The sequence below is a fragment of the Cupressus sempervirens genome, chromosome 10 (assembly GCF_028749045.1).
Source record: "Cupressus sempervirens isolate cs-2001-9-10 chromosome 10, ASM2874904v1, whole genome shotgun sequence".
Classification (NCBI taxonomy): Eukaryota; Viridiplantae; Streptophyta; class Pinopsida; order Cupressales; family Cupressaceae; genus Cupressus; species Cupressus sempervirens.
Window position 1 is genome coordinate 15,437,536 of NC_143127.1, and position 18,931 is coordinate 15,456,466.

An 18,931-nucleotide genomic window follows, 5' to 3' on the forward strand; every position below is an offset into this window, starting at 1 on the left:
AGGCTCAAGAGAGAAGATTCTCGACCATGTTCTTAGGGGACCAAGGAAGGGTTTTAGACAAAATTTTTCCAACATACTAGTTGTTAGAATATATAGTCCACCAATATAATTGACAAGGGGGGTGAATGAGTTATCAAACTAATAGTACAATTATCCAGTGTAATAAGATTTAACCATATGAGCAATATAATTAGAAACCACAACAAGATACTCATGCACAATAATACCAGATATGTTAACTAGGGAAGCCCTTGATCAGAGGGAAAACTCTGGTGGGGATGGCACCCAAAAGATGATGTACTAATATAAATATTCATTATTAGAGGATGGACCATGTTAGGAGTCTATAACAACATTCAATACATACCAATCATTGTCAGGAGACTTTTAATCCATGTTAGGAGATTCCAACCTCGTTAGAAGTTGTGCCAACCCCATTAGGAGTTGCAGAAGACATTTGAATCCACTACTCAAATAGATTCAAGGGAAAGATCAATGAACCCACTATCGAAATGATCTCTATATTATTCCTTGTAGAATAATAAAAATGAATAGTAGTACTCCTTCCTCTTCCCGTCCTATCAACTAGACTTCTACTCCTGATCTTGTAACCAAGTCACAAATCTCGCATCCATTAATCCCTTAGATTGGTAACTTGTATTTAGTAAACACTTTTCTCCTTTTCACACTTTTCACTCAATACAATGATCACAAGATATTTACAAACAAGGAAAACATCTTTCCTTTATACCATATCTTCAAAATAATTCCTTGAGCTTGAGGCTTTTCCAAATAATTATAATAAGATAATTAATTAATTTACAATTACAATAGCATTGTTGGCTTACAATGTATAAAATTTCTCACACATGTGACACTAGGGCTTGCATATCCACTGATGTCATCATCAGACTATCATCAATCACTAGCTCACCGTGCATCACCAAATTATATCACTGCCAAAAGATATCATGCAAACATCAAAAATGGCTTCTCAAGTAATCTCTACACTACTCTCTATAAATCAAGTACAACTTCTGTACATCTTCAACTTAGACTATATGCATGTAACCTCATCATTAGGACACTGTACTAAACATGTTCATGAACTTGCATCACCCAACAATTAAAACATTGTTCATACAACTAAGATCTTTGTTTGTTACTATGCCAACCTTCACAGACTTACTGCTATGTTGACATTAATGACAAACACAATCATGAATGCAACATGTCAATACTCTCCAATGCTTAGGATATTCCCCCAAGCAATACCATTAGCATTCATGCTAATAATCTCCCTCATTGTCATTGATGACTACATAGATGAAAAAATTCTAAGTTCCAAGAATACCAAATAGTACTCTACTACTAATGATGTTGTCCTCATCTTTTCAAATCATCTTACATCAATCAAATCTAAAATCCTTTGGAATATTGCTTTGTTCTTCTTCTTCTTTAGGATCAGCAATAGTTGTTCATACTAAAACACCCACCATACATTAGAATTCCTTATGTTGCATATCTCCCTTGTACAAATATTCCTCATTTCTTACATTAATCTTTCCAAATCTCCCTAATAAATTAGAGATTTCTCTTCAATTCATACTTTTCTTATGCATTATCTCCCCCAGTCAACTAGAGGGTGTTTTTCATGTACATATCTCCCCCATTGAAATCAATGAAAAAAGCCTCATTATGTCAATTTACTACTAAAAGTCTTCAACTAGCTCAAGTGTCCAAAGACCTTATTCAAGACCAAATACAAAGAGTCCTTAATGACTCAACTCATCACAGATACTCCCCCATATAGGAAGCATCAGCATTTAGTCCACTCTAATAGTAATGCTCTATACCACTGGAATGATGCAATCTCTACATCATATACTCAGAAGTAGGCAGGGGAATAACCCCAAGCATACCTCTCAAGTATTCAAATGTATCTTTAGGTAAGAGATTTGTAAACATATCTATAATCTGATCTTTAGTAGATATATATTCCAATCTAATTTCTTGTTTTGTTGCCTTCACTCTCAAGACATGATACTTAATAGATATATGCTTAGTCTTAGAATGTAATCCAGGATTCTTAGACATAGTTAGAGTACTTATGTTATCACAATATATAATAACAGGTTCTATAAATTCAATCCTAACATCCTTCAACATTTTTCTCATTCACATTACTTGATTACAATTATTTGGTGTTGCATCATACTCTACCTTAGTTGTACTTAAGAAAATACAACCTTTTTTCTTGCTCAGTCAAGAAACCAATCTTGTTGGTGTAAATAAGTATTTACTATTTACACTTTACTTAATTTTACTTAGGTTAATGCATTATTTTATTATTTATTTAGGTGATATAGTTAGTAGTTTGTGTACTCGCATGAGTTGTCATGTTGACAACATAGAAGTACGCAACTCTAATTTAGCACATGGTGTCTACAACACTAGAGTTTGCATCATTCATTGAGTTGTCATGTAGACAACACAATTATTCGTACTCTCATTTTAGCACATGTTTTCTACAACATTAATTTGCATGCTACACCATTGTAGGCTTATCCTCACATCATTGCACTTACTCTCGTGCTTAATGGAGGATAATCCATATCTAGTGGAGATGTGCTTGGTTGTATGACTTATCATGTTGCTGACTTCTATGCATTCTAGAAGCTTTCTAGAGGCCTTTATATATAGGCACTCCTAGTATATTTTTCATATGGAATATTGAATATTAAATGAATATATCATCATTCTGATCACACTCTTTTCGGTCTACTATTGTGCTTGTGTTTGAATTCCTTGATCTTGGGTGAATTTTCCCTAAGAAAATTTCTTACATGGTATTAGAGCTTGAGGACATTCTCTTCACAAAGTTGTTTGAGACTATTCATGCTTCAGCACCTTGACTTGAATCTGGAGAATTTTTAGAAATTAGGAGTGTCTAGATCCAAATTGGACCTTGTCATTACGTCTGAAATGTCAATTCCATAAAGATTGGCTATAAATTCCCCTATGTTGGGCTTTAGTCGATCGTGAGGCAAAAAAATTTGCAAACTAATACCTTAAGGCACTGATTTGCAAACTGGGTATGGTCACTTTCAGATCTATTTAATTGTATTTTTAGATCTGATGATTCTCTACTTTTTGAAATTTTAATTCTTTAATTTTTTCACCCAGTCAAACTTGCAAAGAAATTTTTTTTGCAGAACCGAGCTATCACACCCAAGCCCTACAAGGAATATTCATATCTATTAAGCAGTATATTCCTTATTTCATTCAATAGGTACACAACCAATTTCTAGTTTCAATATTTTAAATATGGCATTTATACTACCAAACTACAACCAAAATAGGGCATACACTTATCGGGAGACGCCCACATGGTGATAGGTGACTAGCTGAGCCCATTCCACAGCTCTTTTATTTGTTGTCTATGATATAATAGCATGGCTACTCTCCCACTCAATGTGGGATTAAACCCACATTTCTGGCAGCCCTAATCTCAGACACTGATGCCTGAAAAACATATCTTGATGGATGCTGCTCCAAACTCATCCACTGTCGAAACTTAATTATGACATCGCCATTCTAGTTTCCCACCCACCAACAAGATAGTTATGATAACCTTTGGCTCCATGCTCTTTGGCCACATAGTGCCATTTCATTTGTCGCCCTAACACGTCAAGCCATGGTGTACAGTATCTGCCACAATAGCACCTATTGACTCTTCACGTCTAGTCAACGATCTATGTAGATCCACATAAGCAGACTATACAATCTAACTCATCCTTTTTGTACAATTTTGTACGGTCTGTATGATGTCATGTCATGCTGACATCATGTTGACATCATCACATGTTGTAATTTGATTGAAACAGATCATTGTATGAAAGATATTGTTGCTACAGAATATGTTCAATCATTATGTTGTCACTGATGTCAAACTTGCTATTTGCTGGAATGGCAATTTCTTATAAGATCCAAGCACTATCACTTAGTTGATTGATGAAGAATTAATAAGATGTAACAAAGGCACCTAAGGGAAAGGTTGAGTTATGGTTTTGGAATGAAGTGCAAAGATCAGTTAAGACAATGATAAAGTGATGTATTGGCAATATACTTGAAGATGAAGAGATTGGCTACACTTAGAAACTGTAGAAGAAGAATTCGTAATAAGACTATCTGCAAAGCTTGATTAAATTCATCAAAGGGAACTGAGCAAACTAGATCAAGTGCTGAGTAAAGATCAAGTGTCGAGTTGTGTTCATGTGCCAAGCATCAAAAATTCAAAAGTGTCAAGCTGCTGCATTATTTGAAAAGTAAAAGATTCGCCAGATTTGAGTCGACATGGTTATTATCTAGAATTTTGTGAACCAGATAAAAGATAAGAATGATGAGCTGGTGGCACAGAACACTATGTAAAATGTTTTTGGGGGAATACAACTGGATTCCAGACAAATTTTCTAGATTAAAAATAAGATATGGGACACATACATTGTATCCTACCTAATCTTTTGAAACCCTAAAGTTGGAGAGGGAGAATCAAGCAAGAAAATTATTCCAAATTTCTATTTAAGGAGTCATAAGGTCACAAAGCTAAGAGGTTGGTCAAGTATCAAAGCATGAAGTGTTGAAGAAGGTGCTAAGGAGGAAGAGAGCACAGAAACTTTGTTTCAATAGGTGACCACAAAGATCGTTGCATTGGTATGATGAGCAAGAAGAGTCAAGGAGACGAAGCTTGAGAGGAAGACAAGCTATCAAAGCCACAGTGATTGAAGCCAAGCAAAGGATTGAACTGAAGTATGATCTAAAATCTACAAGATATGTTGTGAGTTGTATCAGATCAAAAGCCCTTATTGTTACTCTCTAGCAATTTTAATAGTTAGTATAAATCCTATGGACTTAGGTTGGTTTAATAGCCATGTTGTAAATCCTTTAACAGGGTGACATTCCAAGTGAATGTTCCAAAGTCCTTTGTGGTGCAGGAGCACGTCTGCGACAGGAAGACAACCTACAATATGACTAAAATGCAGGGCACAAAGAAAATATCAAAAAAAATTGAGTTTAAAATCTAAAATTTGAAATGTTTGTGTGTATGAGTTTAGAGTTTTATGTTTTAAAATAAATGTCCTTTTTTTTTATGGTGGAAATGTTTAGGTGGCATTCTTATAAACCTACCCAACATTATCCACTTAGGACTTAGTATGAGTTTATTTTAGATTATTTTGGGTGTGTTAAAGGTTTATAATTTTTGAAAATGTTTATGGGAAAAATCAAAAGGAAGAAAATGATGAATATTCCTAAAGCATCATGTGTAGGCATTCAAAATGTAACCGCCACAAGAAAGCTATGATGGATTTTTGGGAGTTACATTAGAAGGTGAATATTCCTAAAGCACCATGTGTAGGCATTCAAATGTAACCGCCACAAGAAAGCTATGATGGATTTTTGGGAGTTACATTAGAAGGTTTTTCAAAAAGAGAAAGAGTGCATATTGTAAGAGCGATTTTTGAAGAGAGATTTTTTTTGGGAGAAAGTGAATAGAATGAAGTTCTTGAGTTTTCCTGTAATTTTCTTAAGTTTCTAGTGTTGTATGGATGTGATTGTGTAGTATTCTACATACATTTTTGTGTTTGTATTTAGATCAACAATTTGGAAGAAATCTGAAAATCAGATCTTAATAGTTTAATATTTTCTTATTGTTCATTTCCTATCATTCGAATCTCTCTATTGTTTTGAGAGTGGTCTTTGCATGGTGATTTTCTAAAGGTTTTGAAATCCTTTGCATCATTTTTGGTATCAAAGCCCAGAAAAAGATCTGGGTAGGGAAAGGTGATTTGGTATTTGATTTTGAAGTTATATGGGGTTCCATAGAGGAAAGAATCAAATCACATATTTGTTTATGAATGCTGAAGGAGAAGGGATCCAAAATATTTTTGGATTGATTTTTTATTAAATCACTTGGATGAATCAAAGGAAGTTAATCACTATCATTTGAAAGAGAAATATTTGAAGTTGAAACTATTGCATGCATGTCAAGATTCCTTAAATCTGAAGCTTCCTGATTTCGGGTAGTGTGGTGGAAAGCCTTTCCTTATTTTTTCATGAAGTATTTTCTTGTTATGCATGATATATTTTTGGAAATATCATTGAATATACTCTCATCTGGTTCAAGTTTGGTTCATTTTCATTTAGAAATGAGCAAGTTATGTACAATTCTATGAAGCTGGGTTGTTCAGATTTTAGATTTACAGTCCAAAGAAAAATTTATAGCAGTCACATATGGTTTCATAAAGACCTAAAAATTGGTGGAAGGATATTTCATTATGTTTTGAACAACTTTCATTCTTTCCAAAAAAAATTTATCTTGTGATTTGAGGGGTCAAACAAACCCGTTTCTAAAAATTGTCATATTTACTGTCACTATTGCTACAGGAAGGCAGCAGTTTGGAAAGTCTTTTCTTTCTTGGTTTTCATGGTGTCAAGAAGGAATGTGGTTGAAAGAAATTCAATTTTAATATTTGGAAATAAATTCTTGGTTCTAAAATCAGCAGCATTTAGTTGGACAATTTGTTTTGGTCATGGTTAAAGTATGGTTAGTTTTCTTTAGTTGAGGGGATAAGTGTTTGACAAAATTCCTGTCACTGTGAAGACACAATTACCACTACTTGGAGTCAATGAGTGAAAGAACAAGACTGATTTTTTGGGTGGAAAAAGATTTTTTTTGTTTAAGTGTCCTATGTTGCTGAAGCATTCTATGTTCATGTAGCAGATTATGTTACTGTAGCAAAATACAATGTGCAGATTGTGAAAGTTTCCAGATTGATGAGTTTGAGCCTTTGAAGCAACCCTTCGAGTTGAGTATATCCATGAAAGGTTTCCAAAGTGTAGCTCTGCATCATAATGGAAGAAGAAGAAGTAGAAAGACAAACCTATAGCCAAAGACATTATATATTCCAAACAAAGTGAAAGTGCAAGAATAAGGTATGCAAAGTTATAGTTGACAGTGGTTCCTTTGAAAATATAATCTCAGTAGAAATGGTTGAGAAATTGAATCTTCCAAGAGTACCTCATGATTTACCTTACAGAGCATATGGGTTAGGAGATGAACAGTGGATTGATGTGTTTGAAAAGTCATATGTTTCTTTTAATATTGGACCATATTTTGATACCATTGAATGTGATATTATGCCTTTAAAAGATTGTCACTTGATTTTGGGAAGAGCATGGCAATATGACAGGTCAACCATATATGATTGTAGAGAAAACACATATACCGTCAACAAGAATGGGAAGAAAATGCTTTTATTTCCATTGAAGGATGATACAACATGGAAGGAATCAAGAAGTTTAGGTCTTATTGATAGGATAGCATTTCCAATGCATGATGAAGTGAAAGAAGTTTTGGTAGAGGCAAATTAAACTACAGAGAAGGAAGCCATAAAGAGTGCAGATGTATGTGAAGTTGGTACAGAAATCTCAACAATGATAGATGTAAGTTTTCCTTTGGAAGGGAAAGAACATGAAGAGCAGAAAGAAGATAAATTGCAGCAACAAGCAGTGCAGCAAGTAAATGTTGATGAGAAGAATAAAGAGGAAAGTCCTATGGGATTTGAGTGTGATAAAGTTATGGTTGGAACAGTAATGTGTCCTTTGAAAATAGAGATGAGTAAAATGCTGAAAGGTACTCCTATGAAAGAGAGTTTGGAGGAAAATAATGAAGCCTTCAAAATGCATGGTGTAGTGAAATGTCAAGAGCAATGGCATGAGGATGGAGATAAAGATTGTGTAGCAGCAAGTTCTAAAGAAGAATCTGATTTATGGGAAGAGTTTATAGCCATCATGGGAGAATGGCAAAGGAATGGTGGTACTATGGAGACTCAGCATGAAGAAGTTTCCAAAGAAGAGGTATCAAATGATGTTATGGATAAAGAAGATGAGGCTGAATATATTTATGACAGAGCAACAAATTATTTTTGGGACATAAAATTCAGAATAAAAATTCAAGTGTATGCAGCAATAATAAAAATTCAGAATGTGATGAAGTTACAAGTGTATGTAGCAGCCATACAAATTCAGAATATAATGAAGTGGATGCATAGTGAGCAGCAAATAATTTTTATCTTACCAATGAAAACAAACCAAAGGTAAAGATGAAGGAGAAAGATAAAACTCAAATGATACAAGTTCAAGAAAGGCCAAGTTTTCTAATGGAGGAAAAGTACAAACCAAAAGTCAAGATGAAGGGATCCATATGTTTTTCTAATACTTTGTTTTGCAGGTGTTTCCAAGGGACTTGGAAACTTTTGAAATTTGGGAGTATGGTGCAGGAGCACGTCTGCGACAGGAAGACAACCTACAATATGACTAAAATGCAGGGCACAAAGCAAATATCAAAAAGTTTTGAGTTTAAAATCTAAAATTTGAAATGTTTGTGTGTGTGAGTTTAGAGTTTTATGTTTTAAAATAAATGTCCTTTTTTTTGTGGTGGAAATGTTTAGGTGGCATTCTTATAAACCTACCCAACATATCCACTTAGGACTTAGTATGAGTTTATTTAGATTATTTTGGGTATGTTAAAGGTTTATAATTTTTGAAAATGTTTATGGGAAAAATCAAAAGGAAGAAAATGATGAATATTCCTAAAGCACCATGTGTAGGCATTCAAAATGTAACCGCCACAAGAAAGCTATGATGGATTTTTGGGAGTTACATTAGAAGGTGAATATTCCTAAAGCACCATGTGTAGGCATTCAAAATGTAACCGCCACAAGAAAGCTATGATGGATTTTTGGGAGTTACATTAGAAGGTTTTTCAAAAAGAGAAAGAGTGCATATTGTAAGAGCGATTTTTGAAGAGAGATTTTTTTTGGGAGAAAGTGAATAGAATGAAGTTCTTGAGTTTTCTTGTAATTTTCTTAAGTTTCTAGTGTTGTATGGATATGATTGTGTAGTATTCTACATACATTTTTGTGTTTGTATTTAGATCAACAATTTGGAAGAAATCTGAAAATCAAATCTTAATAGTTTAATATTTTCTTATTGTTCATTTCCTATTAGCCGAATCTCTCTGTTGTTTTGAGAGTGGTCTTTGCATGGTGATTTTCTAAAGGTTTTGAAATCCTCTGCATCACTTTGACCAAGCCCATTCCTAACAGTATGATGAAATCCTCTAACAAGGTCACATTTAACAGTGTGTTGTAAGCCTTTAATAGGGCATCACTTCAGAAGAGTGAAAATTGAGTAGCATGTTACTGGTGATTTTTTCCAAATTGGATTTCCACGTAAATCATTATGTTATGTGTTGATCTTGCATGTTTTATTCCTACATGTTGATTTGCTATAACTTGCTAAGATGGTTGTTTTAAGCTTGGATGCATGAATAGTTTAATGGGCTCATTATAATTGGTGAAAAATGTATTATTAGGGCATTTAGACCTTAGATAACTAATTCACCCCGATCTCCTCTCAGTTATTCTAAAACAATTCCAACAATTGACCTATCAGAGCCTTGTTGCTGATTTAGCTTAAAGGAACTAGAAGCAGAAAAGATCAAAATGTCTAAGAGAGAAGTTCCCAACCTCAACATAGACAACTTTGTTGCATGGAAAAGTTTGATGAAGCTGCATCTTAGATTCATAGAAGATTATGCCCAAAATTCAATTGCTACTGAACATGTTGATCCAACTGGTACTCTTACTGTAGAAGATTTGAAAAAAAAACAGGAACACAATCATAGAATGCTAGAGATTGCTTCTGCACTCAACTATGCTAAATTTGATTATATCAAAGGATGTAACACTGCATTCAAGATGTGGAAAGTGCTGTTAGACATTTATAGAGGAGATCAGAATGTCCAAAGAGCAAAAAAAGAAAGCCTCAGAGGAAAGTTTGATGACATGAAAATGGAGGAAAGTGAGAATGTTGCTCAGTATGCCTCTAGAATAAAGGAAGTAGTAAGTGCAATAAGATGTTTGAATGGTCAATTAGATGATGATATTGTTAATAGTAAGTTCTTAAGAACCTTGCTCCCTATCTATGCTATTAGAGTATCAACTATACAAGAGCTAAGATGTGTACTAGGAAATAATCTAAGTTTTGAAGGTATAGTGGGTAGACTTACTGCATTTGAGTTATCTAACTTTGATAACTACAGACCTAAGAATGTTGAATCTGCTTTCAAGGCCAAGCTATCACTGAAAGACACTAAATAGGTGAAATTGAAGAAGGGAAGAAAGATGAAATATGTATCCAATGACAGTAGCACTGATGAGGAAGATGTGGAACAATTGGAAGCATTACTGGCTAGAAGATTTCATAGAGGCAAAGGAAAATTCAAGGGTAAGCTGCCTATCATTTGTTTCAATTGCAATGAAGTAGGACATATTGCTGCAAGGTGTACACAGAAAAAGGAATGCAAGGAAGGCAGCAAGTACAAAAATAGAAGAGAAGATGATAAGAGAGATTACAAAGACAAAGGCAAGAAGTGTTGTATTGCTGAAGAGGATTCCGATGATAATGATGATGAAATTGTTTATGTGGCCATGAAGGACTAGTCTGATGAAGAAGATCCTACAACACTGGTAACAGGTATGAACAAGAACGACAAATGGATCATAGACAGTGGGTGTTCACATCACATGATAGGAGACAAAAGTAAGTTTTTTGACTTTACTTAGTATGATCAAAATAGTTTTAGATTTGGAAATAATGCCCCTTGTCAAACCAAAGGAAAAGGCTCCATTAAGCTTATAGAGAAAATTTCATGTGATAATGCATACTATGTTGAAGGATTAAACTACAATTTGTTGAGTGTCTCATAGTTAAGCAATGTAGGGTGCAAAGTAGAATTTGGAAACAAAACTGTAAAAATCTATGATACTGATGGAAAATTGATAGGAAAAGGAGACCCAAAAAGAAGTACTTTGTTTTACCTTGATATGAAAAATGCTTCTTGTTTTATTGCAAAATTGATGATGTGTGGTTATGGCATAGAAGGCTATGTCATGTCAACTTTGATAATCTAGTCAATATCAGTAAAATGAAGAAAGTCAAAGGTTTATCTAAACTAAAGAAGCCTGACAAGATCATGTGCAAACAATGCTAGCTAGGAAAGATGACTAAGTCAAGTTTCAAGAGTAAAAACTATACATCTAAAAAAGTACTTGAGTTAGTCCATACTGATTTATGTGGTCCAATAGAAGTGCAAAGCTACAAAGGCAATAAATATATAATGTTGTTTTTTTATGACTATTCCAGGATGATGACTTTTATGTTCTTAAAGCAAAAATTTGATGCTTTTCAAATGTTTAAGTGGTATGTGGCTAGAGTTGAAAAGGAAATAGGAAAGAGTTTGAAAAGCTTGAGATCAGACAGAGGTGAAGAATTCACATCAAATGAATTTGAGATATTTTGCAATGACAAAGGAATCAAGAGACAAACATCAACTCTTAGAACTTCCCCACAGAATGGAATTGCTGAGAGAAGAAATAGATCTATGATTGACTGTGCCAGAACATTGATGATGGAAAATATTGTTGCTCTAAAATATTGGAGAGAAGTTGTAAGTGTAGTTGTTCATACACTGAACCAAGTACAAGTCAAGAAAGGTACAAATGCAACACCTTTTGAATTATGGTATAGTCACTCACCCAATGTAAAGCATTTCAAAGTATTTGGTGGCAAATGCTTTATCCTTAAAGATACTAGAAATGGAAATTTTGATGCAAAAAGTGATGAAGGCATATTCTTTGGTTACTCCACTAGAAGTAAAGCATATAAGTGTTTAAATACTAACACTGAAAAAATTGTGGAAAGTAAAAATGTAAACTTTGATGAGCAGACAGAAGTCAAAGTTGAAGAACCAAAAAGAATGGATTAATGCAAAATATTTGTGTATTCTTATGAAAGAATGCCTATTAACGAGGATGCTATCAATCAAATTGGGATTCAACAGCAAATTTTAGTCTCAGCCGAGTCACAACCAGTGAATTTTGAGCTGCATTCAAAAGCTGAGTTGCAGAATGAAGAAAATGCTCATTCTGACTCTGAATTCAATACACATGAAAGAGATGTAGAACTACCTGACAGTGATGTGCATAATGACCTTGAATCTAGAAAATCAAACATGGAAACAAGGACAGAACCAAGATTATCCAAATATGTGAAGAGATGTCACCCTGCTAAACAGATAATTGGTGAGAAAGATGCAAGACCAATGACAAGGAATAGACTGAGAAATGAATCATGTTTGTTAAAAAAATTTGAACCTAAGACAGTGTATGATGCATTGCAAGATGGTGACTGGTATAAAGCTATGGAAGAAGAGGTTGACCAAATAAAGAACAAAACTTGGAGTTTAGTTCCAAGACCAACTGACAAGAATGTGATTGGCACCAAGTGGGTATTCAGAAACAAGCTAGATGAGAATGGTGAGATTACTAGAAATAAAGTCGGACTAGTATGTAAAGGTTATGCTCAAGAAGAAGGATTAGACTATGGGGAAACATTTGCCCCTATTGCTAGAATGGAAGGAATAAGAACTTTAGTCGCATATGCTGCATATAAAGGTTTTAAAGTCTATCAAATGGATGTAAAGTCTGCTTTTCTGAATGGTATATTGGAAGAGGAAATCTATATTGAACAACCAGAGGGATTTTTTGATGAGAACAATAGGGATATGGTTTGTAAACTACATAAAGCATTCTATGGTTTGAACAAGCACCTAGAGCATGGTATGAGAGACCTCACAAATATCTTGTCAAGATAAGAATTGAGAAAATAGTTGACAACAATAATTTGTATATCAAAGAAGAGAAAGGTAAAGTTGTTTCTATATCTGAGATCTTTGTTGATGATATAATATTTGGAGGAAAAGATTCTTTATGCAAAGATTTTGTTGATCAGATGAAACATGAATTTGAGATGTCAATGTTTGGAGAGATCAATTTTTTTGTTGGATTGCAAGTACATCAATTAAAACATGGTATATTTGTAACCCAATCAAAATATATCAAGGATATACTCAAAAAATTTGGCTTTGATGAATCAAAACTGGTAAGTACACCAATGGCAATAGGACATAAGTTATTTAAGAATGATGATTCAGCTGAAGTAAATCAGAAAATGTACAGATCCATGATTGGAAAACTACAATATGTTGTACATAGTAGACCAGATATTACTTTATCTGTTGGAATAGTGGTAAGATTTTCTGCAAACCCAAGAGAGAATCATCTTATGGTTGTCAAGAGAATAATGAGGTATCTAAAAGGTACATAAGATTTTGGTTTGTACTACAAGAGGACTGAAAAAATTGATTTAAAGGCCTACACTGATGTAGATTGGGGAGGTAACATAGATGATAGAAAAAGCACCTATGGACGAGCACTTTTCTTAGGAAAAAGATTAGTTACTTGGACTAGTAAAAAGAAAATTTGTACATCACAGTCCATAGCAGAAGCTGAGTATTTTGCTGCTGCTATAAATTGTAGAAATATTGTGTGGATCAAGCATCTGTTGAAAGGAATGAAGGAAGAAATAACTGAACCTGTGATACTTTATTGTGATAACACAAGTTCTATCAACATATCCAAAAACCTTGTGATGCATGCCAAAACAAAGCATATTGCAATCAAGTATCACTATGTAAGAGAATTGGTGGAAGAAAATCAAGTGAAGATGGAATATATCGATATAAAAGAACAAACTATTGACATCTTCACAAAACCATTACCTAAAGATGCATTTGAATATCTTAGAGGTAAGTTGGGGGTGATACCCCTAACCAAGGTTACTTAAGTAACAGCAAGACAGCCCTGCATCAAATAAGTTGATTGATCAGATGATATAAGTTGATGCAGAGGCTACTTACTTTAGGTTTAGCCTGAAGTAATCAGAGTACTAACATTCCAAACAAGTCACAAGCAAGATGGTAGAGGGAGATATTGGAAGTTCTTGTAAATGCTACAGTCGCATGATAAGATGCTGAAATAATGTGTCTTTGGTATTGTTGTCAAAGAGGGAGAAATAGCAAAAACTGATCAAAGCAAAGAAAGAGGGAGAAATAGCTACAATTGTTCAAATCCCTGAAATAGAGGAATAGCAAAAACTAATCAAATCATGAAGCGAAAAGGATAGGAGATATGAAAGGGAGGAGCAAAAGCAAAGAAAGAACTCAAGATGACAGATCTCAAAAGGAACAACTCAGGAGATTCAGTAAAAAGATAGATCAGAAGGAATAAGATCAGAGGGAAATAAAAAAGTCAACAAGTTTTCTTTTTGGCCTTTGACTTATTTTTTTAGCCTAGTTAAGATTTTGTTAACTTTGTTGATCAGTTAGTTTTGGTTTGGTTGATCAGTTTGGTTTGCCATCAATGCCAAAGAGAGAGATTGTTGTAATCTGATTGAAACATATCATTGTATGAAAGATATTGTTGCTACAAAATATGTTCAATCATTATTTTGTCACTGATGTCAAACCTACTATTTGTTGGAATGGAAATTTCTTATAAGATCCAAGCACTATCACTTAGTTGATTGATGAAGAATCAATAAGATGTAACAAAAGCACCTAAGGGAAGGGTTGAGTTATGGTTTTGGAATGAAGTGCAAAGATCAGTTAAGACAATGATAAAGTGATGTATTGACAATATACTTGAAGATGAAGAGGTTGGCTACACTTAGAAACTGTAGAAGAAGAAGTCGTAATAAGACTGTCTGCAAAGCTTGATTAAATTCATCAGAGGGAGCTAAGTAAACTAGATCAAGTGTTGAGTAAAGATCAAGTACCGATTGAAGATCAAGTGTCGAGTAAAGATCAAGTGCCGAGTTGTGTTCATGTGTGGAGCATCAGAAAGTCAAAAGTGTCAATCTGCTGCATTATTTGAAAAGTCAAAGATTTGCCAGATCTGAGCTGACATGGTTGTTATCTAGAATTTTGTGAACTAGATAGAAGATAAGAATGATGAGCTGGTGGCACAAAACACTATGTAAAATGTTTTTGGGAAAATACAACTAGATTCCAAATGAAGTTTCTAGATAAAAAATAAGATATGGGACAAATACATTGTATCCTACCTAATCTTTTGAAACCCTAAAGTTGGAGAGGGATAATCAAGCAGGAAAATTATTCCAAATTTCTATTTAAGGAGTCATAAGGTCACAAAGCTAAGAGGTTGGTCAAGTATGAAAGCATGAAGTGCTGAAGAAGGTGCTAAGGAGGAAGAGAGCACAGAAACTCTGTTTCGATAAGTGACCACAGAGATGATTGCATTGGTATGATGAGCAAGAAGACTCAAGGAGACGAAGCTTGAGAGGAAGACAAGCTGTCAGAGCCACAGTGACTGAAGCCAAGAAAAGGATTGAACTAAAGTATGATCTAAAATATGCAAGATATGTTGTGAGTTGTATAATATCAAAAGCCCTTATTGTTACTCTCTAGCAATTGTAACAGTTAGTATAAATCCTATGGACTTGGGTTGGTTTAATAGCCATGTTGTAAATCCCTTAACAGGGTGACATTCCAGGTCAATGTTCCAAAGTCTTTTGACTAGGCCCATTCCTAACAGTATGATGAAATCCTCTAACAAGGTCACATTTAACAGTGTATTGTAAGCCTTTAATAGGGCATCACTTTAGAAGAGTGAAAATTGAGTAGCATGTTACTGGTGGTTTTTTTCAAATTGGGTTTCCGTGTAAATCACTGTGTCATGTGTTGATCTTGCATGTTTTATTCTTGCATGTTGATTTGTTGTAACTTGCTAAGATGGTTGTTTTAAGCTTGGATGCATGAATAGTTTAATGGGCTCAATATAATTGGTGAAAAAGGATTATTAGGGCATTTAGACCTTGGATAACTGATTCACCCCCCTCCCCCCCCCCCCCCCTTCTCTGTTATTCTAAAACAATTCCAACATCACAGGCCTGAGATCTGCTGATGTCATCAAGTTTAGTGGCCTAAATTTGATGGCCATCTAACCGTCATCCAGGGGAAAAATAGAATTGTTGCAACAGATGTATGACTATCAAATTTAACCCCATCTTTTGCTAATGCAACCCCTCTCCAAATTGATTTTTGATTTTGCAGTTTGACTTTGGGAGGCCATATCTCAGTCATCCAAACTCCAAATCAAGTGCATTTTTTTAAAAAATTGGGTAGAATTTCCTAAACTTTTCAGTGGTGTAGCTCTTTTCTTTTTTTGATGCATAGATTTGTCATAAAATGTCTTTTGGTGACTGTACCTATCTAATCCTACATTTTGCAACTTCAAATACTCTGTATGGGCTCATCTGGACACGAAAACAGGTTCCATTTTCTTTGAAAGTGCATTAAAAATTTTCTACTTTCCAAATCTACAATAAGATTATAGGCTTGTGTGGACAAAAGTGTTACTTTCAAAATTAGGTCCTTTTCTACATTGTAATACTTTGATATATCTTTAGAACATTTGTATATCTAAGATACATTATAATGTTCCAATTTTGAACTCTACAAGGAGGTTGTAAAAAGAAAAATTGAAAGTCCAAAAAGGCCAAAATTGGCAAGTGGCCATTGTAATTACACTACATATAAAGTGCCCAAAGCATCTTTTTTTGGGGGGTTTCTTGATTTAGTGAAAGGAGGGGGGTGTTCTTGGTGTTGTGTTCTTTTTTCTGTAGTTTTCTTTCATTTTCTACATCATGGAACATTTTAAGTTTCCAAAATTAACTCCACATAACTATGCTACACGGTCCATTAAAATGTGGTGTCATTTAATGCATAGAGGAGTTTCCCAATATGTAGACGGTACCCTTCCTAAACTAATAGGTGATCAAGTATCTAGCAGTGAAATCTCTACCTGGGTACAAGCAAATAGGAAAGCCTTAGGTGATATTTTTTTGGGGGTTGATGACAAGATGATGTATCAGATTCAATAGTCTCATACATCCAAGGAAGCTTGGTAGACCCTTCAAACCTATATGGTAAAGTTTCTAAAGAGGATGTTTTCAAAATTGAAGATGAGCTTGTCTCCTTAGATCCTAAGTCATTTGATTCCATACAGGATTTTATTATAAAGGTGAATGAACTAAGGACAAAGCTTAATGATTGTGGGATTCCTATCAAAGATGATAGATAGATCTATCTCATACACAATAAGCTGCCACTTGAGTACTCCACATTTGTTTCTATGTATAACATCTCAAAGACTACATTAGGGTCTTCCTATTAGAAAGTCTCTTTTGATGATTATGTTGATTTGTTGGATAAAGAAGAAAAGAAGTTGAAATCAACAGGGATTCTCAATTCACCAAAGTCTAATGCATTGGTGGCCAACAATGAGGGTTCTCAAAATTCAATTGGTCAATCTTCAAATAAAGGAAAAGGCAAGAATAACAAATGGAAGAATAACAAATTAGATGATGTAGAAAAGACAACACCACAATCAAATCAACAAGGCAAGTCTTCAAATTCAAATAAGAAGGGATACAATAATAAGGACAAGAAAAAGTGTGCTTATTGCAAGAAATTAGGTCATAAAGAACATGAGTGTTATCATAAAAAGATTGATGAGTTGACCAACATCATGAATAAACATAATGTTCCACTACCTAATGCTTACAAGGAGAAAGGATCTTCTTCAAGTTCAAAGGGCAAAGGGAAAGCAGTCATGGCAAGTTCCAATTCTTCAACAGAATGGAGTCTTGACTCAGGTGCCTCCTATCATATGGGTTCTTCAAAAGGAGATTTGTCTTCATTGAAGCAATCAAAGGTACTATGTAGTGCCTGCCCCTAAGTCGCATTTCTGTCATCCTTGCCAAACTCTTTTAGGCCAATTTATGTTTGATGATTAGTATTATTATTTTAGAGATTATCAGATGTTGTTTTACACTCAGTTTATTATATGATGAGATTACTTGGTACTCTATATTTCATGCATGTATGATGATTATTCAATGTTTTCAGTTCTTGATGATGATTAGTAAGATGGTTTATTATCACATGTGCCTTCTTATGGATACTTACCCCATACTGCATGTGTATGGTGTGCGTGTTTGTTTTATTTATGTATGGTGTTTCTGATGTGGTTAAGGAAGGGAGTCGTAGTCACCTACTAGTCGGGATCTACACGATGCACCACTTCCTGCCATTGTCTGTTTAGCTTAGAATATTGTGTTTGTACATGTGTGGATTTTATGCAGGTTGCAGGTACTGGGTATTGACTTCCTTGAATTGCCAGGATGAGCATACCCTATTGCATTGTCTCAATGGTAAGAGAGGGGAGATAAACTCTTAAGTCCAAATCCTAAACCCTTTAGCCAATTGTCCTAATTGATAATTAGGACAAGTATCTGAGTTTAGTACCCTCCGAATGCATCAAAGGATGCAATTTCGTGATTATAACCCTTTTTGTTTGATTTAGTAAGTATTTTTCTATGATGGGTTTTCGTATGTTGCTTTATGAGTCCTTGGTGTATTTTTTATTAATTAAGTCTAATTAAAAATATTAATTAAAGATTTAATTTAATGGAGAATTAATATGATATCTTTAATATTTAATTAATTGAGAAATTAATTAAATTAAAAAATTAAATTTGGAAATTAAAGTTCAAAGATAAATTTAGAACAGGATAATATTTATTTAATTTAATAATAATATTTTTGGAGTTCATTTTTAAATAAATGCTAAATATTATTGTTATTTAAATTAATTAAATATGTTATCAATTAAGTTCTAAAATAAATTAAAAGTTGAAAGATATAAAATTATTAAGAATTCTAGATCGCATGATCTAAGCATGAGTTTAAATATGAGAATTAAATTAAAAGATTAAATATTAGAAATTAATAATGTTATTTTAATTTCATGAAATACACATGAGATTAAAGTAATAAATTAATTTAAAATAGAAGTCAAGTAGAATATTAAATAAAGTTATTTAA